Raw genomic sequence first — 21,338 nt, 5'->3', positions numbered from 1 at the left:
CCGCCTCGTCTTCTCCAAGGACTTCTTTGTCAAGCATAGGGCACACCTCGCCGAATTGATGCCGACAAAAACTTCCCCAATAGCTCTCCTCCAAAGGAATTTGATGTCGAATGCGGTAGCACCACTCTAAAACCCTAGCAAAAATCTCTATAAACCCTAGTCGTGCTCTCCCCAAAAGATAGACAAAAGATAGAAAGAAGATCCCCAAATAAAACTCTTCAAGCGGTATTTGTAGGCTGAAATCGGGTATCCACATGGGTGTGTGGATTTCCAGGTTTCGTTTTCCTGCGCACTGTAAATAGTAACTATTACAGTGATTTTACTATATTGATTTGCTACAATACTACTACAATACTTTCGCTACAATGTTCCCGACATCATTTTCTTCATCGAGGCAACCAAATTGGGCACAGAACCATACGGTAGATCATGTCGCGTCTTGCTGTCAAGTACATTGATAAAGCTCTTGACAATGTTGAACAAGTCTGAACATGTGAGTGGTTACATTTGTGCCCCTCCAGTTTGTATATTCACTTGAGCACCACCTCGTCTTCTCCAAGGACTTCTTTGTCAAGCCTAGGGCACACCTCGCCGAATTGATGCCGACAAAAACTTCCCCAATAGCTCTCCTCCAAAGGAATTTGATGTCGAATGCGGTAGCACCACTCTAAAACCCTAGCAAAAATCTCTATAGACCCTAGTCGTGCTCTCCCCAAAAGATAGACAAAAGATAGGAAGAAGATCCCCAAATAAAACTTTTCAAGCGGTATTTGTAGGGCTGAAATCGGGCATCAACATGGGTGTGTGGATTTCTAGGTTTCGTTTTCTTGCGCACTGTAAATAGTAACTATTACAGTGATTTTGCTATATTGATTTGCTACAATACTACTACAATACTTTCGCTACAATGCTCCCGACATCATTTTCTTCATCGAGGCAACCAAGTTGGGCACACAACCATGCGGTAGATCATGTCGCGTCTTGCTTTCAAGTACATTGATAAAGCTCTTGACAATGTTGAACAAGTCTGAACATGTGAGTGTGGCTACATTTGTGCCCCTCCAGTTTGTATATTCACTTGAGCATTTTGGAGGTTGGCACACACCCACATGTCTATGAACACATCTTGTGCCTTAATCCTTGTTTGGTTCATGAATTCCCCCAACAATTGCGTCCATGATCTATTTTTGCTCTTTTTCTTATAAACTTGTCTCCATAACCCTAAATGCACAAAAGAACATAAATACACACAAATGAGCCATAAAATATGATAAAAGAGACGATCAATGTAAAAAAAATATACTTCGTAATACTTATACACAAGCAATTATCAATTCTCTTGGAAGTTGGCACACACCTCCATGTACGTGAGCTCCTCTTGTGTCTTGATCCTTAGGTTGCACAAAAACTCCCAAAATGTGTCTTCATAACCTATCTTTGCTTCTTTTTCTTCCTTCAACGCATTCACAACCTAATTGTACAAAAGAACACCAAATACACTTTATGAGGCATAAACCATAGTAAAAATGATGCTCAACGCAAGCAAAACATATAGAGAAATATGTCTACTCAAGCACTTATCAATTATACTTGTAAAATTTGGTGTAATTGAGAGTCGTGGATGCAAAATTGCTTTTGAGCACCCACAAAAACCTAAGGATGCACCTGGTAGACATTAGAAACAAGTCAATACACTAATGTGCATGGGGATTATCCTGGGCATTGGTCTCTTGTTGTTGAAAGCTCAATCCTAGTATGGCTGTTAGTTCCACCCTTTATCCTTTTATTTTGTTTAGTTAATCTTTCTACCAACCATCTCTTGATTTACTAGAGATTAGAAGATCAATTAGTATTAGAAGTCGAGTCCCTATGGTTTAATAACCCTACCCCTCACGGGATACCACTTTATTACTTGTTACGATACGTACTAATAAGTGCTTGTGTGATAAAAATGTGAAGTGTTCTTTCCTTATGATAAGCATTACTTTTATCAGGTTCTAGCGCTAATATTTGTGAATTTATGTTACTTTCATGCATATAGGGTTGTGAAGCCGAATATTAGAGAAAGAAGCCAATGTAGATTGTGAATGCACCATTTGGAAGAAATCTTGAGAAGGATCAAACGCGAAGACATAAGTCGGGCTCAAGATGCGAGAATGTGTGCCAACCTCCGTGTATTCAAGTTAAGATAATGATTTGGAGGGCCACAAAGGCAGTCACATTCGAGTATCCCGGCTTGTGCATTAATAGCAAGATCTTCACTGATGAAGCCGTTGTTGAAGAAGCAAAGTGACCTACGACATAAATGTGTGCACGTTTACATTACCTCGATGAAAACATAGATTCAGGAGTGTTTTGGGCCGGTACTGTAGCAGGGGCACTGTAGCAAGCATTGTAGCAATTCATTGTAGCAGGTACTATTCAAAGCCGGCTGAGAAAAGTTAATTCCGAAGAATCCACATAGGTGTGTGGCAATTATCCACGCCCGTGTGGAAATTACACGGGACGTGTGGTGAATCGACAAGGGCGTGTAGATTCCCGATTCTAGCCCTATTTAAGGCCGATTACAGCCCCAATGTGGGTTGTGCACTAGCCGCACAGTGCCCATTGTGCGGGCCGTACAATGCTCGCATAACCCAACCAGTGAGCCATGCGGCCTGGTGTGTGGCCCGCACACCAGGCCGCACAGGGTGGCCAGAAGCATGTGTGTGCTTGTGTACGGCTTGCACACAGCCCACATAGACTCATGTTTTTGCCATTTTGAAGACTAATAAAGTGTGTGCGGCCTCATTTTCGCCTGCTGATAAGTGTATAAATGTATGTATTTTATTATATATATTTTATACATCTAGCATGTATTTTTGTTAGGAATTTATGCCCATTTTGTGCTTAATTGGGTATTATTTGATTTGTAGGGCATGGAGAAGCCATGGAGAACACGAGTATACGATTAGGGCAAAAAAGAGAAGAAAACTAGGTCACAGTACTATAGCGTCTTTATTGTAGGTTGAGTACAATAGAAGATTACTTTAGTTGAAATACTGTAGCAAGTTAATGTAGCAATTTCACCGTAGTAGCTACTACAGAAACTAAAGGATTTTCGGGACAAAAAGTTTAGCCTAGCTTCATGCGGCCTACAGGCCGCATCAAGGCCATATAGGCCCTGTCAAACCATGATTCATCCAAGTTTTGAGCCCAATTCGTGCCCTATACAGTCTCCATACCACTCGTATACCCTGTGGTATAAAAGCACACTTTTAGGGAAATAAAAAGGGGTCCTTAGCCACCACTTAGAGAGGAGAAGAAGAAGAATGAAGAAATCTCTTGGAGGTGACATTATAGTGCTAGAGAAGGAGGCAAGTGCATCTTCATCAAAGGGAGAGATCTATCACTAAGGAAGGAAGGATCAAGGACCAGGAAGCGCCCTTTGGCTATTGGAAGTGTCATTCGGCACTTCTTGGATGGGGGAAACGTCATTCTATGAACTCTATTTATGTTTTTCTTTATTTTGTTGATATTACTTGTGTCATGGCACACTAGACCCCGAAGGGCACTGGGTGTTGTTGAACCTTGTGAAAAAGGGGAGGGGGGTTCATCATGTATTTTTGGATGATTTTTACTTAATTACAATGCTTGGGTTGATTTATGATTTTTTTCATTGTTTTTCATGCCAAGAACTACCCAATGGAGAGATCCGTAGTTCTTTCTTGAGTTATATACACAGATGTGACCTACTCGTGTGTACTAAATGAATAATAAACTAAAAGAGGTTTGCATGTATCGATATGCTGAGAAATTGGATGTCGGTAGCCCTCCGATCTATAAAGGTAAACTTAGGTTTGTAGGAATGTTGGTTAGGGAGAAATTCCAATCAACATTAGTATGGGATTCGGGTTCAATCACCAAGAAATTGGGGTTGATCTAATCTAAAGATCCCTTGGTCAAAATCACCCTTGCCATTTTTTGTTATTCATCAATGTATTATGATGACCCCTCAAAAGGGATCCACATCCATAGGCCTTTGCATTTTACTGTAGCTCTTAAAATCTCTTTCTTTGTTCTTTAATTTTCCACGCTTAAGATGTTAGGCAAGATAATAGGTGATGAAGGAGCAATAGTAGATTGATAAGTGCTTGTGTATAAGTAATACGAAGTATTCTTTTCTTACATTGACCATTACTTTTCTCAGATTTTATCGCTTATTCGTGTGTATATGTGTTCTTTTGTGCATCTAGGGTTGTGCAGACAATTGTGGAATAAAGTAACCAAAAATAGATCGTGGATGCATTTGTTGATGAAGTCTTGGATTGAACAAACGTGAAGACACAAGTTGTGCTCAAATACATGTGGGTGTGTGCCAACCTCCATTGTGCTCAAGCGAATATGCAAAGTGGAGGGGCACAAAGACAGTCACACTCACGTGTTCCCACTTATGCAATAATAGCAAGATCTTCGTCAATGTGATTACATTGAAGATGCAACGTGATCTGTTGTATGGATGTGTGCCCAATCATGTGGTCTCGATGAAAAGAGTGGATTCAGAAGCATTTTGGCGAAGTACTATAGTAGTTTTCTGTAGCAAATCACTGTAGTAAAATTACTATAGCAATTTCTATTCACAGCTCGCAGGAAACCAAATTTTGGAAATCCACACGACCTTGTGGAAATTCCACACGCCCGTGTGGATGCCCGATTCCAGCCCCTATAAATACCATGACTTGAAGACGTTTTGAAGGATCTTTTTCCCATCTTTTGCCCATCTTTAGAGGCGCTCACGGCTAGGGTTTGGAGAGTCTTTACCTATGTTTTTGGAGTGGTTCTACGGCCTTCAACATCACGTTCTTTTGGAGGAGAGTTATTGGGGGAGCTTTTGTTGGCACCGATTCGGCGAGGTGTGTCCTAGGCTTGACAAGGGAACCTTTGGAGAAGATGGGGAGACTCCATAAGACCATTGATATGGACTATAAGAGGGTTTTATTTATGGATTGCATGTTTTCACTATTGATTTCATTGTTGATTATGTATTGCTCCATGGAGAGCTAACCTCTCGTGTGTTCTTGGACTTGTAAACCCTAGAATGATTTTGTTTCATTGACCTTTATTATGCTTCTTTAATTGATGTTTAAATTGAGTTCCATCATTGAATGCTTGTTGTATTGATTTTCCCTTAGAGTGACACTAGGGTTAAGAATATATCTCGGTAATCCTTGTGGATGAGTAACACTCCATTAGGATTAGACAAAGCAAGGTTAGAGAGGGTCGAGAGGGTGAGTCGAGAGGTAGCGGAACGTCCCCTTTCCCTTCTAATGTGGTTTATCTTACCTCCATGTTCCAAGAGTTCTTTGCGGTCATGATAGAGTGAAGTGCTATGACAAGATCCCCTTGCGTATATCCCGCAAGTGCACGGGTTTGTCGAAGTAATAATCCCGGATGAGCGGGTATCGAATCCACAGGGAGTAGGGAATAAAAACACTTAATCTGCTTCTTAGCTATGTGAAAAATCAATAGTGATAAGTGTGACAATGATTCAATTCTCAAAACTAAAATCAACAAGTAAGAGAGCACGAGTAAAGGAGAAGGTAAGGCAATCGATAAAGATGGGGTACTCGGATAATGCTCCACCTAGGACAATCGCTTCAAGTGCAAGAACCCTCTATTATGCTTCCTAATCAATGCAATAGTGAGTCATGGAAATCCTTCATTACATAGTCCCAAATCTAAGGTCCCGGAGGAGAAATCGAACAATCTCAACACTTCGCACTCGCATAGAGTTGCAATGAGCTCTAGGGATTCCAAGTGATAAATCTCTTCCTAATTATAGACCTAACCCTTTAGTCCAGGTGGAAGGTCCCTAACCACGATTAAGCCCTAGATACTAAGATCACCTCAACGCTTCACTCCGTTGCACTCGCAACTAAGCCCCTGCGGAGGGTCATCCCTAAGACCATTCACTCTATTATGGCCACAAAGAACTCGAGGAACGGAGGTAGAATCTATCACGTCTTAGGGGAAAGGGGACGCTCCTGTACCTCTCGACTCACCCTCTCAACCCTCTCCAACCTAGCATTGTCTAACACTCGTGGTGTGTCACTCACTCACAAGGTTACCAACAAGAACTCTCAACCCTAGTGTCACTCTAGGGGAAATGTTCATACAATCAAGCATTCAAGGTTGGAACTCACAATAAACATCAATTAATTGAAAGCATAATAAAGAGATTCAATGAAATGAATACATCCTACGTTTCACAAATACCCAAGTACCCACTAGGGGTTTAGCTCTCCATGGAGCTAAATACAATCAAAGAAATATAATGTAAAAGCAATGAATCCATAGAAAAACCCCCTCGATGGTCGTGTCAATGGTCTTGTGGAGAGTCCTCTACTCGTCGCAAGGGATCCTTTGTCCGGCCTAGAATACACCTCGCCGGATCGGTGCCGACGAAAGCTCTCCCAATAACCTTGTTCCAAACGACGCGCGATGTCGGAGCCGTAGAACCTCTCCAAAACCCTAGCCAATACCCCTCAAAACCCTAGCCGAAGCCCTCTCTCAAGTTGGGGAAAAGATGGAGAAAAGAATGCTGAAATTGGAGCTGAATCGGCTTTAAATAGGGTTGGAGTCGGGCGACTACACGGCGCTGTGGATTTTTCACACGCCCATGTGGAATTTCCACACAGGCGTGGATAATTTCCACACGCCCGTGTGGATTCTCTGAATTCATGTTTTCTCGGCCGGCTGTGAACAGTGCTGCTACAGTGATCTGCTACGGTATCCGGCCTGAATAGCTTCCCGAATCCATATTCTCATCGGGGTAACGCAAACGGGCACACGTTCATGTCGTGGATCACTTGCTTCTTCAATGATAGACAAGTTGGTGGCGCTCTTGTTCTATGTGCATAAGTCGGAATGCTCGAGTGTGACTGCCCTTGTGGCCCTCCAAATGGAAGTGCCAGCTAGAATACGAGGAGGTTGGCACACACTCTTGCATCTCACACCCGGCCTATGTCTTCGCGTTTGAACCTTAGCAAGATTTCCTCCAAAATCGGTGCATTACGATCCACATTGGCTTCTTTCCTTCATACTCGGCCTCACAACCCTACCTGCACGAAAGTAACATAAAAACACACATATTAGTGTAAAAACCCAAGAAAAGTAATGCTCAACATAAGGAATGAACGCTTCGCATTTATATCGCACAAGCACTTATCAAACTCCCCCACACTTAATAAGCTTTTGCTTGTCCTCAAGCAAAAGTTAGACATTCTGTGCATAGATGAAGGAAATATTGGAAGTGCTTGGCCTTAGGTTCACCAAAGTGTACAGAGAGAGCATTCTACAAGTAAGGGAAATTTCAACATTAAATACAAAAAAAAAAAAAAATCAAAGCTCTAGCTAAAAACTTGAATAAAAAAGGACAACAAACCCGAAATCTTGTACGTGTGTGAACTCACTCAAAACAACCCAAAGTATACTCCTCAAAGTTCTAAGTACAAGGGACTTATTTATCTACAAAAGTGACAACAAATTCAAAGATGGTAGTAGCTTCACACATCCTCTAAGGTAGCCCTTTCCAAAGCGGCCGCTAAGGTGGCTTTCACACTTTCGAGGTGGTAGCTCTTTATACCGGAGTGGTAGCTTTCCCTCATCCTATGAGATAGTTCTTTCTCTCATTAGGGCATAGCTAGTATCCGACTTATGCGAGTAGCTTCATACTTCATAGGTGGTAGCTCTTTCCACCCAACAAGCACAAATAAACAATAAAACTATTTTGTTCCTTCTTTTCATTTTTTTTTTTTAGATTTTAACAAAAGAAACAACTATAACTAGTCCCTTTAACATCAAACTTGAGTTTCCAAAAGAGTCTAATAAGTGAGTAGTGTAATAAGTATAAATCGGGCAAAAATTCCTAGACATTCAAACAAAACTAGAGCATGAAAATATTCAATGTTAAAAATTCTCCTAAACTCAAGAATACAATCAATGTAACTAGGGTGAACCGCTATTGGCTATGTGAGCATATATCAATCAAGAACAATAGAAAAGATGTGTGCACTATGGAACTCTCCCCCACACTTAAGTTGTACATTGTACACAATGTACACATGCAAGCTCACTCAAAATGTATTTCATTCAAAAATAGATGTGGGAGAAGCAATCAAAACAATACTCCCCTGACTCTGAGTGTCGCGTTTGATGGAGCTAAGTCCTTGGGAGTAATGTTCCGATGGGTTGTGAAGCTCACATGGCCAAGTGCCGAAGCACCTTGGCCGTGCCCATGACTAAGTCTCAATTCCCATGATGACAAGACCATCTGCACGCATACACTAGGGGGTTAAGTGAAGCTCAATAAAAACAAAATATCTCAAGTATATATAAAAGATAGACAATGAATACAACCCGAGATGCAAAATGAAAATAAACTCAGAAGGAGAATCCTTTATGAGTGAACAAGTCTAAAATGAAATGCATAAAAGTAAAAGAAATAAAAGTCAGGTGTCGGCGTCGTCCTCTGGCTCAATTGTTGTTGCTGCTGGTGGTGCTAAATCGAAGGGTGCTGGCGGAAGTGGTGAGGGAGATGCCGGAGGAGGTGGTGGGGGGACCAGTGGCCTGCCCATCAGTAGCCGTTGTATCATGTCGAAACGGTCTAATATCTCAACGTACTGCACTGCCTGGGTAGCTTGGAGCTCCGCTATCTCGGTCCGAATCTCACCCACATCGCTCTCGAGCCTCTCAATACAGTCATAAGCTCGAGGACCCTGTGCTGTGAGGGGTTCGGGAATCTGTCGGGAACCCTCCACAGTATCTCCTCCGCTCCTGGCGGTCTCTGGGATAGCTGTAGTAGCAATAACCTAGAGCATCGATTACCACATGAGAGGAGATGGTAGAAGCTTTTCTGTCCCTTTATTTCCCTCCCGGAAAATCTGCAAAGCTTAGGAATGAGATCTCGTCCTTTGTACAGTCAGAATTGGAGTCACTATTCAAGACGTGGGAAAGGTTCAAGGTGCTCCTGAGAAAGTGCCCGCAACACAGATTCCCATAGTGGATGATTGTTCAGACCTTTTTGACAACGCCCCTTGCGTATGTCCCGCAAGTGTATGGGTTTGTCGAACTAATAAAATCCCAGGTGAGTGGGTATCGTATCCACAGGGAGTAGGGAGTAAAAATACTTAAATTGTTTCTTAACTAAACAAAATATGAATAGTGATTTGTGTGACAAGATGTAATGTAAATAAAAGTAAAAGAGACAAGAGAGAGCACAAGTAAAGGAGAGGTAAGGCAATCGATATAAATAGGGTACTCGGATACTGATCCGCCTATGATAATCGTTTCAAGTGCAAAAACCATCTGTTATGTTTCTAACTAATGCATTAATGAGTCATGGAGATCCTTCAATACATGGTCCCAAATCTAAGGTCAACCATGCCTAACTCTATACATGTCCCGGAGGAGAAATTGAACAATCTCTCAACCTTGCACTCGTATAGAATTGCTATGAGTTCTAGGGATTCCGAGTGATAAATCCTCTTCCTATATGTAGACCTAACCCTTTGGTCTAGCCGAAAGGTCCCTAGCCACAATTAAGCCCTAGATGCTAAAATTACTTCAACGCTTCACTCCATTGCACTCGCAACTAAGCCCCAGCGAAAGGTCATTCCTTAGCCCATTCACTCTACTATGACCACAAAGAACTCGAGAAATTTGAGGTAGAATAAATCACGCTGGAGGGGAAAGGGGACGCTTCGCTACCTCTCAACTCACCCTCTCAACCCTCTCCAATCTAGCTTTGTCTAACTCTCGTGGTGTGTCCCTCACTCACAAGGGTTACCAACAAGAACTCTCAACCCGAGTGCCACTCTAAGAGAGTATTCATACAATCAATGCATTCAAGATTGGAACTTAATAAAGACATCAATTAATGGAAGCATAATAACTAGGTGCAATGAAACGAATACATCCTAGGATCCACAATCAAAGTACCCACTAGGGGGTTTAGCTCTCCATGGAGCTAATTACAATCAATGAAATTGAATGTAAAAGCAATAAATCCATAGAAAACCCCCTCGATAGCCGTGACGATGGTCTTGTGGAGAGTCCTCTACTCATCCAAAGGTCCCTCTGTCCGGCCTAGGATACACCTCACCGGATCGGTGCCGACAAAAGCTCTCCCACTAACCTTCTTTCAAATGGAGTGCGATGTCGGAGCCGTAGAACCTCTCCCAATCCCTAGCCAATACCTCTTAAAACCCTACCCACCTTCCTCTCTCAAGTTGGGGAAAAAGATGGAGAAATGAATTTTGAAATCGTGGATGAAATCAGCCTTAAATAGGGCTGGAATCAGGATTCTACATGCCCATGTAGATTCTCTGTTTTCATCCTTCGTCAGCCGGCTGTGAACAGTACCTGCTGCAATATTTTGCTACAGTGTTTGTTACAGTGCTCTGCTACACTACTGCCCCGAAACACTCCCGAATGCTTTCATCGAGGTAACCTAAACAGGCACACGTTTATGTCGTAGATCGCTTTGCTTCTTCAAAAACGGACATGTTGGTGGAGATCTTGATATACATGCACAAGCCGGAATGCTTGAATGTGACTGCCTTGTGTCCCTCCAAATTATTGTGCTAACTTAAATACGAGAAGGTTGGCACACATTCCCGCATTTCGAGCCCGACTAATGTCTTCGCGTTTGAATCTTCTCAAGATTTCCTCCAAATGGTGCATTTACGATCCACATTGGCTTCTTTCTCTAATACTCGGCCTCACAACCCTATATGCTCATCATAAGGAAAGAACACTTAGTATTCTTATCACACAAGCACTTATCACTTTTACAATGGGTTGAATCCAAGTAGAAGGCAACTCTTGGATGCGGTAGCAGGAGGTACCTTAGGTAGCAAGACACCCGGTGAGGTCCGTCAACTAATTAAAGAAATGGGGTTAAATAGCTACCAATGGAATGCTAGGGAGAAGAAAAAGGTGACTGGGCTCCATGAGATAGATGCAATAACTTCATTGGCGGCTCAAGTGGAATCATTGAGTAAGAAGTTAGATCTTCTAACTTCATATAGAGTGGCGACCATGACTACTTGCACCGGGTGTGGTGGAGGACATGCTTCCTCCGATTGCCCATTCTCTATTTGTGATGCATCTTCGGTTGAGAATGTCAATTTTGTGGGTATTGCAATGAGGAACCAAGGGAATCCATATAGCAACACCTATAATCCGGGTTGGAAGAATCATCCCAATTTTTCGTGGAGCAACCAAGGTCCACAAAAAGCCATGGGGCCACTGGGTTTCCAACAACAACAAGTCCCAAACATGGAAAACTGAGTTTCAGGTTTAGAGACTCGAATGACCTATTTGGAGAAAGCCTTGACTAGGTTTGTGCAATCGTCAAATACAGGGTTTCAATCAGTCGAGGCTACACTTCGCAACCACACCGCCTCTTTGCACAATCTTGAAAATCAAGTGGGGCAGATTGCAAAGTCTCGATCGAAAAGGCCACAAGGAAGCTTGCCGAGTAATACCGAGACCAATCCTAGAGAGCATGTGAAGGCGATCACATTGAAAAGTGGTCGTGAGGTTGAAGGTAGGCTTCCGAGTTGAAGAATGACCAAGGGGATAAACAGTACAAGAAGTTCCTGAGTTTGTTCTAGCAACTCCACATCAATATTCCTTTGTTGAGGCATTGGCCCAATTGCCTAAGTATGCAAAATTCTTGAAGAACTTGTTGACTAACAAGAGGAAGTTGGAAGAGAGTGCTTCAGTGATCTTAGATGTGTCTTGCTTGGCGGTGTGGTAAAAGAACATGCCGAACAAGAAGAAAGACCAGCGAAGCTTCATCATTCTGTGTAATATTGGCAATTTGGGTGAAGAAATGGCATTGGCGGACTCAGGGGCCAGTATCAACGTCATGCCATACACCTTCTTTCAGAAGCTAGGCTTGGGTGAGCCTAGACCCACTCGGATGACTTTGCAATTGGTGGATCAAACGGTGATACATCCGAGGGGTATCATCAAAGATGTGCTTATCAAGGTGGACAAGTACATTTTTCCTATAGATTTTGTGGTAATCGACGTCGATGAGGATGCGGATGTACCTTTGATACTTGGGAGACCGTTCTTGCAGACTTCCAAGGTATTGATTGATATGGACAGCGGGGAGCTAACATTGAGAGTTGGAGATGATAAGCTCACATACCGCCTTGCTAAAACCATGCGGCATTCTCTTCATTTCGATGATACTTTGTATTTTCTAGACACTATTGATGAGATTGTTGATGAATACATGCAGGAAATGTTCAATCCGGACCTTTACGAGGGTTTGTTTGACTAAGAGGTGGACAAAAAAGAAGTTATGATGCTTGGTTCAATTGAAGAAATACCATCTACTCAAGGGATCCTGAAGAAAGTGCTCCGGAAGATGAAGAGGGCGAGGAGATGAAACCTGAAACGCTCTAAGGCTGTTAGAGATACGCGTGAACCGAACAAATTGGGTGCACCATTGCTAGGTGGTCCCAAGCCCGATAACTCCCCCTCTACCTTCAAGAGTCTTTGTTCATCATGCTTTCAAGCAATGTGTAAGAGGGCAACCTTCATCTATGAACCCCGTTGAGGTAAGACGAGGTACACGTCAAGCTTAGTGACGTAAAACAAGTGCTTCTTGAGAGGTAACCCAAGTGTTTACTGTTTTCTTCGTTAGTAGTTTAGTGTTTGCATGAATAAAGTGTTGAGTGTTGGTGTCTTGATTTTTAGATGCTTTTGCTGTGATTTTATTGTGGGTTTTAATTTCATCGTACGTTTTTATGTGGATTTAGTGAAGTTTTGGTCATTTGAGCTATCTCTCATGTTTTTCGCTGGTATAGTTTGCATAATAGGGTAGGCTCTGAGTGTTCAGAAATTTTCTGCAGAGCCTGTAGAGTTTTTAAGGCATCCAAGGAACATGCACGGGCGTGTGGAATTTCCACACGCCCATGGATTTGTATTGCAAGCTCATCCAGAGAAGGCACAGGGGCGAGTCCGCCCCTTTGAGCGACCTCGTGACTTTCGCACGCCCATGGGTAATTTTTGCACGAGCGTGTGTTTTACTGAAGAGACTTGGGAACTTATCCCAAGAGCACACATGGCGTGGACTCGCCCCTGTGGGTGAACTTGTGAAAAATGCACGGGCGTGGGTAATTTTCGCACGCCGTGCAAAACTCTGCAAAAGATATCTCTCAATCCCGAGAAGGCACAAGGGCGTGCGCTTGCCCCTGTGAGTTGGGCCTATGAATGTCCACGCCCGCGCTGAATTTCTACATGCCCGTACTGAATACTTAGCGATATTTCTCGCTTAGACATAGAAGACACAGGGGCGTGCGGCTGCCCCTGTGGGTCGGGCACACGGGCATGGGTATTTTCCGCACGCCCCTGTGGTTGCATTCAGAGAGATTGAGTGTTATCCCGAGAGTGCACAGGGGTGTGCGTCTGCCCTATGGCTCTCCCCTGTGGAGGCGCACGGGCGTGGGTAATTTCCGCACGCCCGTGCGGATGTACAGAACACCAAGAGGCGCGAGTTCCTTTTAAAGGATCATCATTCCTCTTCATCCGAACATTCCCCATTCATCTGAGAGTACTCTCACATCGTTTCCCGACCTCGCATTGCCGATTTGGAAGGATTTTTACTTGGTTTTCTGACCGATTCAAGGTTTTCAATCTCAACTCGTTGGTAAGCCCTATCTTTTATTTTGTTTTCTTCGCTAATTCTTGATGTTAATTGATGAAACTAGTTAATAATGCTTCGTTTCTACAGTTAGAATGATTATGCATGTTTAGATCAAAGTTAGAAGCGATTTAACGGTGTATTTTTGGATTTTTGAGGCGCGGCCGTGCATTTTTCACGCCCCGTGGATCCACACGAGTGTGCAGAAATTAACTGGTTTGATAGATTTTCTTTCAAATTTTGCAGATTATGGCACTTGAGTCAAAGAAGCAAGCCGAGAAACAGCCGCGTGAGTTGTCCCCAGAGTCCGAGAGTATGAGATCACTATCCCCGAGCATCAGGCTAGTTTTGAGCATCTGTCGAGTCTTCAGTTCGGACAGACTCGATTCCTGGACACAAGCATATTGAGAGATTTACAGCAGGGAGATGAGTTCGGAGATGGGGTCGAGGATCTCGTTTCGGTGGGTGGATGGAGGCAGTTATTGTTGACTAGGGAGCCAGCCATTCGTGAGCTTACACTTGAGGTCTTAGCGTCATTTGGACAGCCTTGACGACGTTCAGTTCAGTGCATTTGGACATTACCATAGCATGAGCATCACTCAGTTTTCAGTTTGGCTTGGCTTGTATGAGGAGGCATTTATAGACATTGAGGAGTATTCCCAGTTACCGATAGATTACCCTGGAGCGTTGACCCCACAGAGAGCTTACCGAGCGTTGTGTGGTTAGGGCCAGTATGAGCCGGGGGTGTCCAAGGCCATGTGCCTTTCTCGACCTACGTATCGATATTTACACGCCATTCTGATTAGTTTATGCTTTGGTTCTATCAGCTCTAGAGATAGCTAAGGAAGAGGGTGATGATGCCGAGGCTTCTCATCCTGCTCCCGAGCCTCAGCCAGCACCGATGGAGACCGAGGCACCTCCAGTGGCAGAGGACCCATCCCCAGTACACAAGTTTTCACCATCTCAAGCCCATGATTGGTTTGAGAGGCTCGAGAGTGCTGTGGGGGTGATACGGACAGAGGTCGCTGAGGTCTGAGCAGAGATTGCTGAGAATCAGGCTGCGCAGGCTGCACAGTTTACAGAGTTCATGGCACATTTCGACACGTTACAACAGATTTTAGAGCGAGACGTCGCCTACTCATTTGTCTTGCGGCCGAGGACTCCTCAGGCCCCTCCAGCATCACCATTACCACCTCCACTAGCACCTTTCGATCTACCACCCACAGTAGTAGAGGAGTCAGAGCGCGACACTGACACTTGATTTATTTTCTTTCGTCTTATTACTTCTGCATTTTTATTCCGGACTTGTATACTCAGAATGGACTTTCTTTCTGAGTTTATTTTCATTTTGTGTTCTCGAGTTGTATTCATTGCCTTATCTTTTATATACTCGAGTTGTTTTTGTTTTATTGAGCTTCACTGAACCCGCTCGTGTATGCGTGCAGATGGTCTTGTCATCATGGGAATTGAGACTTTATCATGGGCACGACCAATGTTGCTTCGGTACTTGGCCTTGTGTGCTTCACATCCCGTTGAAACATCACTCCCAATAATTTACCTCCATCAAATGCAGCACTAGGAGTCAGGGGAGTATTATTTTGATTGCTTCTCCCACATTTGCTCTTGATTGATATACATTATGAGTGAGCTTGCATGTGTACATTGGGGACAATGTACAACTTAAGTGTGGGGGTGGGGGGGTTATAGTGCACACATCTCTTTTATATTAATTTTGATTGATATACATGCTCACATAGCCAATGGCGGTTCACCTTAGTTGCAATAATTGTATTCTTGAGTTTAGGAGAATTTTTAACATTGAATGTCTTCATGCTCTAGTTTTTGCTTGAATTTGTAGGAATTTTTGCCCGATTGACACTTCTTGCACTACTCACTCTTTAAACTCTTTTGGAAACTCATGTTCGATGTTAAAGGGATTAGTTATTGTTGTTTCTTTTGTTATTTATGAAAAAGAAATGGTGAAATAAAAAGAAAAACCAAAATAGTTTTATTATTTATTTGTGCTTGTTGGATGGAAAGAGCTACCACCTATGAAGTGTGAACCTACTCTCATAAGTCGGATACTAGTTATTCCCTAATGAGAGAAAGAGCTATCTCATAGGATGAGTGAAAGCTACCACTCCGGTAGAAAGAGCTACACCTCGAAAGTGTGAAAGACACCTTAGCGGCCGCTTTGGAAAGGGCTACCTTAGAGAATGTGTGAAGCTACTACCATCTTTGAAATTTTCTTACTGTTTGTAGATAAATAAGTCCCTTGTACTTAGAACTTTGAGGAGTATACTTTGGGTTGTTTTGAGTGAGTTCACACACTTACACGATTTCGGGTTTGTTGTCCTTTTTTATTCAAGTTTTTAGCTAGATCATTGATTTTTCGTATATAGTGTTGAAATTTCCCTTACTAGTAGAATGCTCTCTTCGTAGGCTTTGGTGAACCTAAGGCCAAGAACTTCCAATATTTCCGTCATCTATGCACATAATGTTTTAATTTTTGCTTGAGGACAAGCAGAAGATTAAGTATTGGAGAGATTGATAAGTGGTTCTGCGATAAGAATGCGAAGTGTTCTTTCCTTATGATGAGCATTACTTTTATTGGGTTTTAACGCTAATATGTGTGTATTTATGTTACTTTCATGCCGATAGGGTTGTGAGGCCGAATATTAGAGAAAGAAGCTAATGTGGATCGTAAATGCACCATTTGGAGGAAATCTTGAGAAGGTTCAAACGTGAAAACATAAGTCGGGTTCGAAATGCGGGAATGTGTGCCAACCTCCTCGTATTCAAGTTAGTACAACGATTTGGAGGCCACAATGGCAGTTACATTCAAGCATTCTGGCTTGTGAATGTATAGCAAGATCCTCACCAATATGTCCATAATTGAAGAAACAAAGTGATCTATGATGTAAACGTGTGCCCGTTTACGTTACATCGATGAAAGCATGGATTCGGGAGTGTTTCGGGCTGATATTGTAGCAGAACATTGTAGCAAGCACTATTTACAGTCGGCCGAAGAAGGATGAAAACAGAGAATCCACACGGGCATGCGTTAATTCCACATGCCCGTGTGAAAAATCCATTTTGTGGATTCCGGATTCCAGTCCCTTAAAAGCCTATTTCAGCCCCGATTTCAGCATTCTTTTCTCCATCTTTTCCCCAACTTGAGAGAGGGCTTCGGCTAGGGTTTTGAGAGGTATTGGTTATGGTTTTGGAGAGGTTCTATGGCTCCAACATCGCACTCTGTTTCAAAAAGGTTAGTGGGAGAGCTTTCGTCGGCACCAATCCGACGAGATATATCCTAGGCCGGACAAAGGGACCCTTGGACGAGTAGAGGACTCTCCACAAGGCCATCACCATGACTATCGAGTTGGTTTTCTATAGATTCTTTGCTTTTACATTTGATTTCATTGATTGTAATTAGATCCATGGAGAGCTAAACCCCCTAGTGGGTACGTGGGTATTTGTGAACCCTAGGATATATTAGTTTCATTGAACCTCTTTATTATGCTTTCAATTAATTGATGTTTTATTTGAGTTCTAATCTTGAATGCTTGATTGTATGAATACTCCCTTAGAGTGACACTAGGGTTGAAAGTTCCTGTTGGTAACCGTTGTGAGTGAGTGACACACCGCGAGAGTTAAACAAACATAGATTGGAGAAGGTTGAGTGAGTGAGTCAAGAGGTAGCGGAGTGTCAACTTTCCCCTCTGGTGTGATTTATTCTACCTCCATTTCCTCAAGTTCTTTGCGGTTATAGTAGAGTGAATGGAAGGATGACTTTCCGCTGGGGCTTAGTTGTGGGTGCAACAGAGTGAAGCGTTGAAGTGATTTTAGCACCTAGGGCTTAATTGTGGCTAGGGACCTTCCACCTTGACCAAAGGGTTAGGTCTACATCTAGGAAGAGGATTTATCACTTAGAATCCCTACAACTCATTGCAATTCTATACGAGTACAAGGTTGAGAGGTTATTCAATTTCTCCTCCGGGACATGTATAGAGTTAGGCATGGTTGACCTTAGATTTAGGACCACGTATTTAAGGATCTCCATGACTCATTATTGCATCAGTTAGAAAGTATGATAGTGGGTTCTTGCACTTGAAATGATTGTCCTAGGCAGAACAATATCCGGGTACCCCATTTATATTGACTGCCTTACCTTCTCCTTTACTTGTTCTCTCTTTCTTGTTATTTTACTTTTGTTATTTCACATCTTGTCACACATATCACTATTTATCTTTCACTTAGTTAAAAAAATATTTAAGTGTTTTTATTCCCTACTCCCTGTGGATACGATACCCCACTCATCTGGGATTTTATTACTTCGATGTACCCGTGCACTTGCGGGACATACGCAAGGGGCATTGTCAAGTTTTTGGCGTCGTTGCCGGGGAGTAGGCGTTTAGAGATACTTTGCACTTTGTTTTCTTAGCTATTCATTCATTCATTCTAGTTCATTTCTTCTTATTCTATCATCGTTCCGATTTCTTTTTCTTTCTTTTCGGTGCAGCTCCAGGTTATGACCCGAGGGAACCCCTCAATATTGATTGAAGGAGATCCCGAGCTTGAACGTACACTTAGAAGAAAAGGGAAAGAACCTGTGCAAGAACCGTCTAATCTATCTGATTTGGAAGTAGAAGAATCTGAAAACATAGCAGAACAGAATGAGAAACAACGGACATTATCCGATTATGCCAGACCTTCAATATTGGGGACACAATCGAGTATTGTGTGTCCCCCGATTACAGCTCAGAACTTCAAGCTAAAGCCAGCATTCATCCACATGTTGCAGCAATCTGCACAGTTCAATGGTTTGGCCGATGAGGATCCAAACAGTCATATAGAGAACTTTCTCGAGTTGTGTGATATGCTTAAGATAAACGGGGTGACGGATGATGCCATCAAGTTGAGAGTCTTCCCATTTTCCTCAAAGGGGAGAGTGAAGCAGTAGCTACACTCATTACCTAGAGCGTCGATTACCACATGGGAGTGATTCTAAAGCCTTCAATACCGTATTCATTCGGATTATAGTTATTGGGAAAGCTTTTGTCGGCATCGATTCGGCGAGATGTGCCCTAGGCTTGACGAGGGAACCTATGAAGAAGACGAGGCTACTCCAAAATACCATCAAAACGAATACCATGGGGGTTTTACTTATGGATTGCATGCTTTACTTTCGAATTTATTATTGATTGTATCTTGCTTCATGGAGAGCTAAACCCCTAGTGGGTATTTGCACTTGTAAACCCTAGGATGTTATTGTTTCTTTAACCTTTCTATTATGTTTCTCTAACTAATGTCTTTAATTGAGTTCCAACCTTGAATGCTTGTTGAATGGTTTTCCTTTAGAGTAACACTAGGGTTGAGAGCCTACATTAGTAATCCTTGTGAGTGAGTGACACACAATAAGGGTTAGACACAACAAGATTGGAGAGGGTGAGTCTAGAGGTAGCCAAACGTCCTCTTTCCCTCTGATGTGATTTATCCTACCTCCGTGTCCCAAGAGTTCTTTGCGATCACAATAGAGTGAAATGCTAAGAGCCTTGCGCAAGAAATAGAGTGAAGCGTTGAAGTAATCCTTAGTGCTGCGGCTTAATTGTGTCTAGGGGTCTTTCGCCTTGACCAAAGGGTTAGATCTATATTAGGGAATAGGGTTTATCACTTGGAGTCCCTAGACCTTTAAGCAACCTTACGCAGTATGAGGCGTCGAGACTGGGCGGTTTCTCCACAGGGTATAGTGTAGGGTTAGCTATGGTTGACCTTAGGTTTGGGACCGTGTGTTTTAGGATTTCCATGACTCATTAAGCATCAGTTAGGAACATAATAGTTGGTTTTGCACTTGAAGCAATTGTCCTAGTTAGAGTAATGTCCGGGTACCCCACCTTCTGTCGATTGCCTCTCCTATCTTTTATTTACGCCTCCTTCTTCTTTTCTTATTTCTATTTTCAACGTTATTGTTCGCACCACTATCGATCCATCTTCGCTTTAGTTAAATAGCAATCCTTGTGTTTCTGAAAACTATTCCCTATGGATACGACGACCCACTTAGCAGAGTATTATTACTTCAACAAATTTGCACACTTTTTGTACACACGCAAAAGGGCATTGTTAAGTTTTTGGCGCTGTTGCCGGGGAATAGGCATTTTAGAAACACTTTGCACTTTGCTATTTTAGCTATTTACCATTTATTCTATTTAACACTTTCTTATTCTTCCATCATTTTAATTTGTTTGTTTTTTTCTTTGGTTGCAACTCTAGGTTATGACCCCAGGGAAACCTTCTACATTAGTTGAAGGAGATCTTGAACTTGAATGAACACTTCATAGAAGGGGAAAAGAACCTTTGCAAGAACAGTTAAATCAAGCTGAGGTAGAAGATGAAGGGTCAGATAATATGGCAGAACAAAATGAATAGCAAAGGACACTATCAGATTATGCCAGACCCACAATTCTAGGCAACACAGTCTAGTATTGTGTAGCCACCGATTACAGCTCAAAACTTTGAGGTAAAGCCAGCATTCATCTAAATGATATAGCAATCGGTACAATTTAATGGTTTGGCCGATGAGGATCCAAACAACCACATTGAGAACTTCTTGGAAGTGTTCGACATGCTTAAGATTAATGGAGTTATGGATGATGCTATCAGATTGAGGGCCTTCCCATTTTCCTTGAAGGAGACAGCAAAGCAGTGGCTACATTCATTACCTAGAGGATCGATTACTACTTAGGAGGAGATGGTCGAAGCTTTTCTTGCCCGATATTTCCCTCCTTGAAAATCTGTGAAGCTTAGGAATGAACTTTCCTTCTTTGTGCAAATGGAATTGGAGTCTCTTTTTGAGACATGAGATAGGTTTAAGGAGATTCTATGGAAATGTCCTCAACATGGGTTCCCCGAGTGGATGATCATTCAGACTTTCTATAATGGGTTAAACCCGAGCACAAAGCTACATGATGCTGCAGTAGGAGGTACCTTAGGAAGCAAGACCCTTGAAGAAGCCCAACATCTCATTGAAGAAATAGCTATGAACAATTATCTGTGGAACACAAGAGACAGAAAAAAGATAGCCAGACTTCATGAGATCGATGCAGTTACTTCATTGGCGGCCCAGGTTGAGTCATTGAGCAAGAAGTTAGATACTCTAACTTCTCTTAGAGTGGCAGCCTTAACTAGTTGCACTAGGTGTGTGGGAGGACATGCTTCGTCGGTTTGTCTGATTTCTATAGGTGGTACATCCTCAGTAGAACAAGTGGATTTTGTGGGTAATGAAATGAGAAGCCAAGGCAATCCATATAGAAACACCTACAATCTGGGTTGGAGGAGCCACTCGAATCTTTCATAGAATAGTAAAGGACAACAAAAGGCCATGGCACCACCGGGTTTCCAACAACAACAACAAGACCTGAACATGGAGAACCGTGTTTCAAGGTTGGAAAACAAGATGACTGATCTAGAGAAGTCTTTAACCAAGTTCATTCAATCTTCGAACATATGATTTCAATCAGTTGAAGCCACATTTCGCAACCACACCACATCATTGCATAATTTAGAGAATCAAGTGGGGCAAATTACGAAGTCGTTATCGGAGAAACCTCAAGGAAGCTTGCCTAGTAACACTGAAACC

The 21,338-nt window shown here is 42.5% G+C and overlaps 2 non-coding genes across 2 annotated transcripts; both read right to left on the bottom strand.

The window, feature by feature from the left end:
• Window positions 1-8,926: 8,926 nt before the first annotated feature.
• Window positions 8,927-9,033, bottom strand: LOC120268089. Its single transcript, XR_005538758.1, has one exon. It is a non-coding gene; the product is annotated as a small nucleolar RNA R71 (small nucleolar RNA).
• Window positions 9,034-20,498: 11,465 nt separating this feature from the next.
• Window positions 20,499-20,605, bottom strand: LOC120267995. The gene has a single exon (XR_005538666.1). It is a non-coding gene; the product is annotated as a small nucleolar RNA R71 (small nucleolar RNA).
• Window positions 20,606-21,338: the final 733 nt, after the last annotated feature.

The sequence above is a fragment of the Dioscorea cayenensis genome, chromosome 8 (assembly GCF_009730915.1).
Source record: "Dioscorea cayenensis subsp. rotundata cultivar TDr96_F1 chromosome 8, TDr96_F1_v2_PseudoChromosome.rev07_lg8_w22 25.fasta, whole genome shotgun sequence".
NCBI lineage: Eukaryota > Viridiplantae > Streptophyta > Magnoliopsida > Dioscoreales > Dioscoreaceae > Dioscorea > Dioscorea cayenensis.
This window is presented reverse-complemented; position numbering and strand designations above follow the sequence as displayed.